Source organism: Cygnus atratus, chromosome 1, assembly GCF_013377495.2.
Source record: "Cygnus atratus isolate AKBS03 ecotype Queensland, Australia chromosome 1, CAtr_DNAZoo_HiC_assembly, whole genome shotgun sequence".
NCBI classification, from domain to species: Eukaryota; Metazoa; Chordata; class Aves; order Anseriformes; family Anatidae; genus Cygnus; species Cygnus atratus.
In genome coordinates this window covers 99,996,290-100,008,598 of record NC_066362.1, presented here as the reverse complement: position 1 = coordinate 100,008,598, position 12,309 = coordinate 99,996,290, and the positions used below count along the sequence as shown (strand labels likewise).

General features: G+C 43.1%; 1 protein-coding gene across 1 annotated transcript in view; it reads right to left on the bottom strand.

Moving 5' to 3' along the window:
- Positions 1–7,094, bottom strand: part of CASR (calcium sensing receptor) — a 74,751-nt gene extending 67,657 nt beyond the window's left edge. Inside the window, exon 1 of the mRNA XM_035569588.1 lies at positions 6,859–7,094. The gene's annotated coding sequence lies outside the window, so the exon portion shown is untranslated. The remainder of the gene's footprint in view (positions 1–6,858) is intronic.
- Positions 7,095–12,309: the final 5,215 nt, after the last annotated feature.

The window sequence follows — 12,309 nt, the reverse complement described above, 5'->3', positions numbered from 1 at the left end:
ACCACTTCATAGAGAGACTCTGCTCAAAGTTCTCAAACTGAAAGCTCTGAGGCAGCATATTCAAAGTACATGCTCTGATCTAACTGTGGAGAGAGGAAGGCAAAGGCTTCTCTTTAAGATTAAGCAGAGATTCCTGTCTGATAGCTTTTCAGAGGTGTAGGTATGCAAATGTCCATGAAAATGGACATGATACATCAGAGACCATTAAATGTGCAAACAAGCCTTCCAAGAAATGGAAGCAGCAGTTTACCTTTGCTAGCTGGTACAATTACTCAACCTAACACTGTCCTGGGAAGTAAAAGCAGCAGAATCTCTTATTGGTGTATTTATTGAAGACATAAGTCTAAATCATATCAAAAATTCATGCCTTACATTCACCTATAGATTCACGCATCACTGTTGCTATTAATGTTTCTGTCCTTATTACAATGTTTTAGACAAGGGTAACATATAGAGTGATGTATTTAAAGGATGTTGTGGTGCAATGGGTAGAAACTATTTCTGTTGTTTAGAAACCAACTTTGTATCCAGGTTGTCATTCACTAACTAGATCCAGCCCCTTCAATCTCTAGTTCATAAAACAGAAGAATTACAGTTGTCTTCCTATGATAAGATAAGGACTGTAGGCAGGTTGCCTGGAATCATAATAAAAGCAGTGGAAGATTTAGCATTACATCTTGGTTTATAAATCTATGCTTTTTCCCTAGACTGAAGGCTACTAAATGGAGAAAATTCATCAGCAGCATTTGATGTTTTATCATTTATGCAAGAATATGACAGTCTTGCAAAGTATATGAATATGAAGTCTTAAATGTGATGTAGGTTAGTTGTCCTTAGTTGTCCTTTGAGAACTGTTGCCTTTCTCATATGAAGTCTCCTGGAAGGAACTACTTCCATTATTCAAAATACTTTCAAAACCCTTGTGTAGAGAGAACAACATCTGAGCAAGCTGCCCCAGTGCATGGCATAGAGTGAGTGTACTGCTTGGTGTAGACTGGATATGGTTTAGTTAAATTCCTCCTCAAAGGCTAAAGGTAGAATATGTTGTAAAATTTAAACAAAGAAAGATAGATCTGAAAACTAGTTTAGAATTGCAGGGCTTGGATGGCTGGCTCACTCAGGGTTAGTCAGAAGTTCCTTACAAATACCAGTTGAACAATGTTCAAAATATTCAAAAATGCATGCAGCTAAGCAGTTCACCTTGAAAACAGCTACCATAGTGGACTGCATGTGGTGCGTGTAGACCCATAGAGCTTCCAACAATTCTCAAGTGAGGCCAAAGAACAGAGCAGAAATGTGCATTCTGTGTGACAGCAATGAGGTGAGAGGTGAAAATAAGATTGGAATAAGAAGGCAATCCCTGCCAAAAGCATCAACTACTGAGACACTGTTTTGGATACTTAAACCTGCCTACACAGTGTGCTGTTAGAATATCAGAGAAAACTGCACCAGCCTGGCAGACATAACACCAAACTTACAGAAGATCCTTACCCTTCCAGGAGACAGCAGCTGTGGGCTAGGCAGTGTACTGTTGTGCATCTAAAATGACAGTCACTGTGTATTTTAAGGGACCCTGAACATTTTTGGGAAGAGGGAGGGGTGTTGATGAAATTGTCTGCAAGATCTACATCATCTCAGGCTTCTCAAAGATGAATTTAAGTAATGTTGGTGAACACGAAATCTGTTACCTCTGTCCCCAGTCTGTAACTTCACTGGTGAACCCCATCACCACCAAAGCCCATGCTCTCTTTCTGCCTTGCCTCTGTGGAGATCTGTGTGCAATGGACCATGTGAATACAGCCATGAGTGGATGCTCCTGAAGACCTTCTAAATTTGCTGAACACTTTGACACTAAAAGCTAGTGTAAGAGGCACAGATCTGCTGCACATTCACTGAGACAGTCAGTTGCTCCCATCTCCATCACCTGCTCGTGCTTCCAGTTGGTGCTAGAGGAGCTAGGAGTAATGGGGCTGGAGGAAATCCCTCCATAATACTACATGCCTCCAACAGCTTGTCTTCAGTGGTGCTCCTTTTGCACAGGCAATTCTCAAACAAAGCAACTTCTCAAACAAATGCTTAATTAATGGTGTCATGCCACTGGTAAGACAAAGGATGGAAAAACAGAAGTGGGGAATGAATGTCACCATTTCAAGCAATGTTGCAAAATGAAAACAAAGCACAGAGAACAGAAAGCAGAAAATGCAGTTTATTTGGTACTTCTTGGAGGAAAGGACTATATCTGTTAAACTCTGCCTTGAAGAGATGATGACAGGAAATGAAAAGATGAAATGTCTTTCATCTCCTTAACCTAATCTGCCAGGGACAATCTCAGCACTTTATAACAAGGACCAGCTCTTTTTCTGTTTGCAGAGCACGTTATAGACGAGTATTCTGGTTTCTGACATGCCCTCCTGAGAGAAGTAATGGTAACAGCAACATGTCAGCAGCCCTGCTGCTTGCAAAACCCAGCACACTGCTCTGAGCAGTATCATGGTGCTAGAAGGACTTGCAGACTGAAAGCAGAAAGTGGGGAGGGCTTTTTACAGAAGAGGTGATTTACACCAACAATTTAATGTTAGACTTTGCTTTGGGTTGCTCCTGAATGTTCCATTTCTCATAAGAGGTATGTAAAGGATCCTAAAGAACTTAGTTTCCCAATATTTTAACTCAAAATATCAAGCGTTCAAGTATATTAGCGGCACAATAGAGAAACAGAAGCATCAGGTGTCAAACCTGATGCAAACTTTCTTAGAGCAAACTTTCTGCAGATAAGTAGAAACGTTCTTTGATTATTCATGATTAACATTTGAAGTCAACTGACTAGAGTTATATGAATTCTTGTATATTTGGTTTGCTCAGAGTACTTGGTGCATCTGTTAATATCTCTTAATCCTCATATATTGCTAATTGCAAGTTTTAAGTGCAACTATTAAAATTTACTAACAATCTAAACTAAGAATAAAGTAAAATTTGCAGATCCTGTAATTTAAGGAAGTGTAGAGAATTTCTTGTTACTCATTATGGGCCATTTAATGCATTCCTACCTTATTAAGCTGAAGTAACTGTGTTTCTAGATGCTGACTACCAGTAAAAATCTCAAAAATAGTCTATTTGTGTACACTATTACACAAATCAAGCATGCAAAGGAATTCTTGCAGACAGTAGCAGAGATAGTGAACTAATTTCAACAGATGCCAACATTTTAGTTGCACTGAGCAGTATATTCAGATGGCTTATCTATTATTTTGGTGGTGAGATGTCTCTGAAGAGACTGAGTTTCTTTTTTAGTTTTATTTTTTATTCCAGGACCATCAGTGTACCTTCCTAGCTGACTCACAGCAATGTATTCATTTTTGGAGAGGGCTGAATTATGTTTCATGACTGTTCATGGGCTGCATCATAAATTCAAGACTACACACTCCCCTCTTTCCACTGATCTCCCACAGATGCCAAAAGGAAGCTTGCACAGAGATCAAAGGAAGAATCTGGGCTCTGTGTAGTAAAATAAAACTTTCAGTTGTTATTTTTTACATCACATTTAGAATTGCTCACTGGAAAATGTTCTCTTTGCTAGAATTACTGCTACCCTTGCTCCTGTCTCTTTTCTCTTCCTTCCTTCTTTCTTTTCTCTGGCTTTCTTTTCTTCTTCTCTTTTTATCTGCCACCACAAGTTCCCATTCCCAATGCAATGCAGCAAAATGGTGGGTGCTGGAATGGACACTCTTAGCATGTGAAGTGCCACCATAACCATGAGTACTTACACTTTGAGAAGTCCTGGGGAGCAATGGTTCAAATCTACTTCCAGACTTAGGACACAGCACAATGGCCCTTACTCTCTGCATAAGAGAATGCTGCAGGACTGTATCTACAATGTCACACTTGTGTTAAAAACAAGACAACAAAACAACAACAAAAACAAACCCAAAGCCTCCTCCCACCCCAGCCACACATTTTTCAAAAACCCAACAACCCAGGTACTTACTAACTACCATACCCATATCATACACTCACCCAGGTGTTCAGCATCTTGTCCACCAAAGTACTCAGCATCAGTGCAATGAATTGTATGCAGAAATAAGTTAATACGTCAATGCCAAGTGCCCCAAGCTAACTACAGATGATTAGAAAGTATCAAGTTAAGTAGCATGAAGTTTTCTCTCCAATTGCAAACAGGATTTTGATCAGTAAAGCTAGTTATACAGGGGACCTAGTTGTAAGATCCACTTGAAGAATGCAAAACCAAAGCAGTCACATGATCCTATGCATCACAGCAGTCAATTGAAACCTCATCAACAGGCTGGGAAAAAGGACCAGAAAATTCTGAAACTTCCCTTTGCTTTCATGTTCCCATATGGTAATTAGGCTTTGAAACAATACAGAGTTTTTGGCATGGAAATTCCATTGTGCTTTAAAAAACCCTATTTCTAGATGAGATGTTTCTAACAAGACCACATAAAATGCTGTCCCTAACCCCACTTTTGAAACAGGAAAACTGAAAGGAAATAGTTTGCTCAAGGTCAGTGTCCAAACCCAGAACAAGTTCTGGAATTGTCTTTAGAATTAAGTCACTAGATCATATTACTCTCACTTGCGTTTCACATACACATGAAAAGATTACAATCTCTCATATTTTGTGAGCTGAGCAATTCAGTCATCCTAACTTTCTCAACTGAATAAAATGTGTTCATATGGAATTAGCCCTGATACATCAGAAGAGAAGGTTTTGATACTAGAGCTACCACTCTGTCAATGCCCTCCTCAATCTACTTTGAGTATTAATAATGTTCTTGCAATCCTTGGCACAAATTAGTGCAGGTAAAGCATTCCTCACTCTTGCAGTTAATAAGTGACTGAGAAAGTCCATCAACTTATGCAGAAGAGGTAGTTTGCAGCCACCAGTACACATGCAGATGGAATGGGAGCATACTGAAAAGCTTTTACTGTCTCATTTGACATTTTTGCTTATATTTCAGAAGATAATTCTAACAAAGTAATCTAATATCAAGAAAGCATTTATTTTTGAGAATGGTGCAAAGCATGTCAGACTGACAGACCTGGAATCTTCCACTGAGCCTTAAAATTTAGTGTGGAAAGTAACTAAACAATCTTCTCCATCAATATCACTCCACTGCTGCTTTGAGAACAATGCCAAAATTTTGCCTGGATGCCACCCATTCCGCCACTAACCTTAGAAAAAATTATAGGTGGACAGTTCGGTGTCAAACACTGTGATGAGATCCAACACACACTTTACACAAAGTTGGGCTCACCCTAGGAAATATGTAGGTGACTTCAAATGTTTCCTCTGAACAGGCATCAGATCCCTTTACTGCCATTCAGTACACCTTGGCAAAAATATTCTTAATAATCATCCTAACCATATTTTTTCCCCTCTCACAACTAAAAAAGATGTATGGATACAGACACCACAACACTGAGACCAATGACCACATCCCAGAAAATTCACTGGGAGCAGAACTGGATCCTGTCCCATGGGCTGGAACTTGCATTTCTCATTGAAAGGAGAGCTTAGTAATGCAGTTTGGTGAGACTGCAGAAAGGCAGGACAGAGAGGGAAGAGTCCACAGCTGCCCAGCCCCAGCCTAAATCAAGAACAGGAGTTATGGACTATAATTCCCACTATTAGCATAAACACTTTCAGGGACACTACACTGTCTGGGAATTAGCTTTAGCAATGCCTCACTAATATTCCCCTGACCTCGCCCCTCCCAGCACATCCTCTTTACATTTACACCAGGTGGTGAAACTCGAGTAGCTGGCAAAAAAAGTCCTGACTGTGATAGAGACACAACCCAAACTGAGAAATCAGGGAAGGCTGCAGATGCAAAGCCACTCTCCTCCACACCCATGACAGAACAGGAGCATCACACTGGTGCTGCTGGGATATGTAGGGTTACTGGCTTGTCCGTTATGTCTCCTGCTCCTCTGACTGCAGCCTGGGTTGTTCAGCAGGGTTAATTCTAGTTTGTGCAGTAAGCACGCAGAGGCAGGTTTTGGGGGGCAGAACCTGACAGTGAGCAGGTCTGCACATATTGGGCCATCTGTTTCAGGTTGGAAAAACATCATCAAAAACGGAAACATTTCAAACGATTAAATGTATCAAAGGAATTCTAAAGATCATATCCCACATCCACAAAAGTAAGAATGAAGGTTTTAAGGAAAGACTCTTAAGTTTTTTGAAATCTCTTCAGATGTACGGTAACATTTGTTTTGAGTAGTGTTTGGAGTTCCTCAAACAAGACTTATGATTCGGTATACACAGTATCACCATTAGCTGTTTTCTATCGGGACAACCTGAGGCAATTTTTTTTCCCCACCATGTGTGATTTCAGTAAAACGACCTGTCTTCAAAGTTTTGTTATGAATCACGGTTCTTCGCCTCAATATTATTTCTAGATAACTTCAGCCAGAGAAAACACCTCTGAGCTCTACGGCGATCTCTCCTTTTGCCTGATCGTAGCTGTACCACAAGCCACCCTGTCCCAGATTTGGGGAGGGGAGGCGGAGGGGGTCCCTCCGAAAAGTTACGTCTGCATCCGGCACTGCCGGCCGGGCTCAGTCAGCCGGGGATGCCCCTCGCTCCCCGTCGCCCCCGACTCGCTCCCCCACCCCGCTGCTCCTCCGCTCTCCTGCATCCCCAAAGCCCAAGCCCGGCGCTGCGCTGCCCTGCGGGCTCCCCCCTCCCGGGCACGGAGCAGACCCCGCGGGCTGCGCCCCGTCCCTTCCCCGTGCGCCCCCAGCCCCCAGCAAGGGCGGGCTGCTCCCGGCGGCAACGCTGCCCGCCCCGGCCCCGCTGCCGGGCGCTCACCCGCCCCCTTGCCCCCGCTCCCCGCTCACCTCGTCCCTCCGCCGGGGCTGCTCCTGCCGCCACCAGCGCCTGCCCTTACTCCGGCGCTGGGCAGGGCGGCGGCAGCATCCCCCGCCGGCCCCCCAGCTGCCGCGGCGGCACTTGCAGCCTCACGGGAACCGGCGGCGAGGGGAGGAGGGGGGTGGGGGAGAGAGAAACCCCTGGCCAGGGCCCCGTCCCAGCCCTCCCCGCCGCCTCCGGCACCCGGACCCGTTCCCACGGGCCGCGCAGGCGGGGCGGGCGGCGGAGACCGCGGGGACCCGCCCGGGCGCGCCCCGCTCCCAGGCTCGGCAAAGCCCGGCCGGGGCACCGGGCACACCGCCGGGCGTGGGGTGGTGGGCGAAGCCGACACCTCTGCTCGGCTTCACCAAGGTTTTTTGCAGCGGGGAACTCACGGGGAACTCACTTGCAGCGGGGAACTCAGCGGGGAACTCACTTGCCCCTCACGGGCAAGTTCCCACGCGGGGCAGCGATGCGCCGGGTGCTGCGTGTGTGCCGGCACTCGCCGGGCTGGCACCAGAGCCCGGAGCCCTGTGGCGGGGCATTGCCGTGGGGAAGGAAAGCATCCCTCGCTCCGTTTTCCAGAAGGTAGAAGCGAGGTTGGACTCCAGTTCACGCTGGGAAATCTCCAGCCTTCTGCTCTCTGTTGTTCCCCTGTTGCTTGAACTTGATGCAGTGAAGACAGTGCCAGAGACCTGGATCTCCGAAACAGAAAATCCTCATCTCTGTCTGTACCGTGTTCTGTGGTTGTGTGCATACATATAACCCCACTTTTGCTTTATTCACCCAAATGGACAATTTATTTGGATCTTAAGAAACGAAATACAGAAAAAAATGTTTTCATCAGTATTTGCTAGCACTTACCTTAAACTTATTTTCACATCCAAAGTTCAACATTGGTTGAGAGCCACACTGTCTTTTGGGATCATTACACAGTTTGTATCTGAAGCTCATCTCTTAGGCGTATATCTGAAGCTTATCTCTACTGCTTTTTTAAGATATCATGCTGCGTGTAGCTCTATACTCAGATTCTTGTGCCATTCTGCAGCTCAATGGTCTGGATATGTTCCAAGGGTTTAGTTGCAATTTTCCCAAGATAATAACAACGAAAATGTTGTCAGAGTTTCAATGTACTGGTGAGAGTGACACTTAGAATATATTAAAAGTGTATGGTAGTTTTCATCCTGAAGAGTAGACACAAGACCTTCACTTCTGAAAGAGATTCACAAGGCTTAACTTTAGTAAATGACTAGTCCATATATTTTTGCAGAACTACCAATGCTTTCAAACCCACCTGGATCCTCAAACAGCATTGCACAAATCAGGAAGCAGTTAATTTTGCAGTTAATTTATTTTCTCATTTCTACTGCAGTACAATATTTTTTTAAAGAAATAGAGCAACATCCTTAGGAGTTATTAAAGTATAATTCTATAATCATAATGAAAGGACCACAGTTTCCAGATTATAAAAATATTTTACAGATTGCAAAGGTGAATGAATAACTCTTAATCATGCTTAATTGGAAGAGGTTCTAGAGAAAAGGTTTAGAAATGCAGAGAATTCACTGTTAAGGTTAAACTAAACATCTTTAGGCACCCAAGCAAATCTAGCAGTTATAGGCAGCAGTCTAATGTGTTAATGTTTTGAATCCCAAATAAAAATAAACTCTTCTATTAAGAAATATTAGAGATTTCTTTGTACACCATGTTTTTGGAGTCACATTTTCCAGGACTACACCAGAGCATAGCAACAAAACTAAATTTTCTAAAGTCTGATCTCTGGTTGTAGAGAAACTGTAGAAGAAGAGGAAGTTGGTTATTTGGAGGAAACACCTTGATGTAGTTATGTGACATAGGCAGAAATGATGGAAGAAACCAAAACATTTAAAGTAGGAAAGGATCCAGGCCAGATGTCACAAAATGACTGTGGTGCCTTTCCAAACTTCATCCACAATATCTGACAGACAGATTTTGTTTTATTCATTGCTGTGCCAGCCCCGCCTAGCCAATAGTGGAAATTATGCCATAGATTTTCTCTAGCTCCGTGGAGGAGACCATGGACTGGAGTAGCATCTGTAGCCACCTAGACCTAGCTGTGGATTTATGCGTGTAGTGCAACTTACGCTCAGCACTAAGGCAAATAGGGTCTCAGGGACTCTCCCTTATGGCACAGTTGGACCAGCTCATGTAGGTTGCCAGCTCTTTTGATGCTGCCTTTGGTGGCCCCTGGTCAGGGATAACTGATCTGTTGCATGACATTGCAGACACATCTTACATCATCTGTGAGGATGACTTTCTCCCCTCCAAGTTAATCTACTGAGTAATGAGAATAGGAAATGTGCAGATGCCATGAGGTGACAGAGTCCCACAGAAGCATGGGGAATGGTAAAGTCATGTGTTGATTTGAACAGGGCAGGTGACAGCTTATAAAGCAGAGAAGTAAGGGTTGCTCTCTGCGTATAGCGATTTTGTTCTTGCAATGATGGTCCCTACTAGGTGTGAAGGACAAAATAATACTACAAATGGGGCTACAGAAGGATTTTCCTGCAGAAGCTCTGCAGACGGTTAAGAGGACAGTTACATCCATATCTCTAACCAGCAAGCTCTGGACAAAGATGAAGGTGACCTCCCAAACAGAAGTCTTGCAGCTCTCAAGGGCAGCAGTTAGGCAGAAGGGTGTATTGGCACTAGGACTGGCTTGGTGCTCCAGTAAGTTAGCCTATTATCTGTGCCTCTTACAAAAGGTGTGCATGTGGCTGGAGAAGAAGAAAGCGCCAGGAGTGAGGCGTGAAGGCTAGATGGCAAGGCGCAAAGTCAGGTGGCCTAACTGGAAAGTCTGATGCTCATTCAAGCAAAGCTTGCTGATGATGCAGCTGGTGCTTGTCAGAGGTATGCCTAATGCTACAGGTAAGGGTGCAACTGGCTTGAGCCAGTTGCCTGGGAAGCTGAAGTCCAAATTTGAGCCACATTACCAATGGCTTAGCCTCGTGAACAGGGCCCAATGTGCTGAAGAGAATTTTATATATAAAGCCTAAAACAGGCTCTCCTTTGTTTTGTTCTTTTACATAAGTTCAGGAAAGTACATGATAGGAAAACAACTATGTCTGCCTCATCTTCTTAAGTTGTTTTTAGTGCTAATAAAAGAAGCCGGGCTGATAGTCTGAAGACAGCACTCTGAAGACTTACAACCCAGAAAACTGAGGTCTTCCTTCCGGTGGGCAGACACATCATAAACGGCAAGGCATACTCCTGTCTCCCTCTATCCCAGAATGTTCCTCATCTTGGATTTTTATAGAAGAAAAGGATTCAAGACTTCCTCTCTGCTGAGAATGAATGATGAGTACTCAGAACAAATACGTGCAAGCTGAGATTTGACTGGGATTCAGAGAAAATTTGAGCTGTTAGGTTGTGAAGGAAATGCCAGATAGGGGCAGGGGCAGTTAGTGGTGTGTGAAGCTGACATATTTTGGCTGTGTAAGTGAGGCTATATCACTGTCTAGTGGCTGTCCCATGGAACACAAGTCCCTTCACTGCAGCTAGACTTTATGGATGCACCACGTGCTCAAATACAGAGTTCTGCATTTTTAAAATTAAAAATTCCTCTTCCCCTGCTGAGGACGATGAAGTCTTTGTATTTGCAACACATGGCTCTCTTACAGAGGAACAGATTTGCTCTTGGAGGATAGCTGATGTTGTTTTCTTCAGTGCAGGAATGAAGAAAGAAATCAGCACTTGGTGTAGTTTCCTCTGGGTGAGTAAATGCAGCAAGGACTGGACTGGTATTACACTACCCAAAATGATATCTACTGGTCCAGCTAAGGAGTGAAATACAAACAAAGCAAAATCTGAATTAAAGGCTGCTAGAGAGAGACAGCACCCAGTGTGCACCGGGTAGAATCAGCAGCTCTGTGGACTGAGAACAATCCAACAACAACTCCAGCCCAGCTCCATAAATGTTATTGAACAAGTCTCATGAAGGTGTGTCCTATGTGAATTAGCCTTAAACAAAGAGGACTGAAAATCTTAAGCCCGTTCCTTCTTCCTCCCTGCTGTCTTGTTTCAAAAAGTTGAAAAGTCATGATTAAGTTGGCTGAACTTGTTATTTAATATATTTTATTTAGTTTGTATCTATGATTTTTTTAAATATTTACCATATTTCTACAGAATGGTGACTGTTTTCATAGAAACTGGAGATGGAAGAGACCCAGAGTAAGTTCACATCCAGTCCATCCCCCCTGCTGCCACTGCAGAATTGTTCTGCATGAACATTTTCCAGGATCACCTTCAAACTCATTTTGTAATGTTCTGATTCCTGGGGAGGGGGATCTGTGTTCCTCATGTAAAGATCTAGAAATAGATGCTGATGTCCATTCTTATCTTTTATTTTCTTCTTTGTCTCTTCATCTTCTTTGTTCTCCTTTTCCTTTTTCAGGTACAAGCACTTTTATTTTGTTGTCCTTAAGGGTTTCTTCTCCCTCCTTGGCTTTTTTATAAAGGATCTGTGCAGTTGGGCAGGGCTACTCTGGCAGAAACAAGCAGCCTAAGCGATATCATTTGAGCAGTTATTTGTTGAGCAACCCTGGAATAACCTGCCCTGGGGAGTACGAAAACAAACAAACAAACAAACAAACAAGCAACAAAACAAAAGCTCCAAGGTATTTGCTGAATGCCAAAGCAGAAGCACACAGAGAGCATTACTCTATTAATCATGTCTAAGCACACTCTTCTTAAAACCTTTTATTGTTGTAACTTTTCAGCAATGAATTTTCTATATGATTTATATGTAGCTCCTTCGTTTATCACTCAGTACTTGCATCTGTTGGATCTGTAAGTCACATTTAGCCTATTTGGGGCAGCTTAGTGAGCAAGCTGTTTTCCTTCATGACAGAGTCATCTTAGTGCTTCAGGATCATGGATCAAACAACAATTTCATATCCACACTTTATGATTGCAAAGAAAACTTTTCAGATGTGAGCCAGTCAAAATGGATGTGGTGATTGATATATGCCCCTGAATGCTGCCAGCTTCAAAAAATAATTCTGAGAGGTAGGAATTGCTTTCTGTATTTCATTTCCAGAGCCCCTTAACAACTATTTAAAAATCACTGTGGCGAACAGTATCTGTGTTTGCTCACAAATGAAAAGAGACAATTAGTGTGAAAGGACAGGCTGCTGAGGATAAAGCTTTCCCATGTTAGCACAATAACTGAACTGAAGACAACATTTACTAGGCTTTGGCTGCCTGCTGGCTCCTCCTGTATTCACTGATCTTCTTTCCTCAGTCAGTTTTCTCTCCCCCCCTACCCCGTCCTTTTTTTTTTTTTTTTTGTCCTTCTAATATTAGTTCTTTCATTGTCTTCCCTCACTTTCACACCTGTATTTCTTCTCTATATTTCCAAAATTTGGTTCAGAAGAGCTACAGAAAAAAAAAATCTCACACAC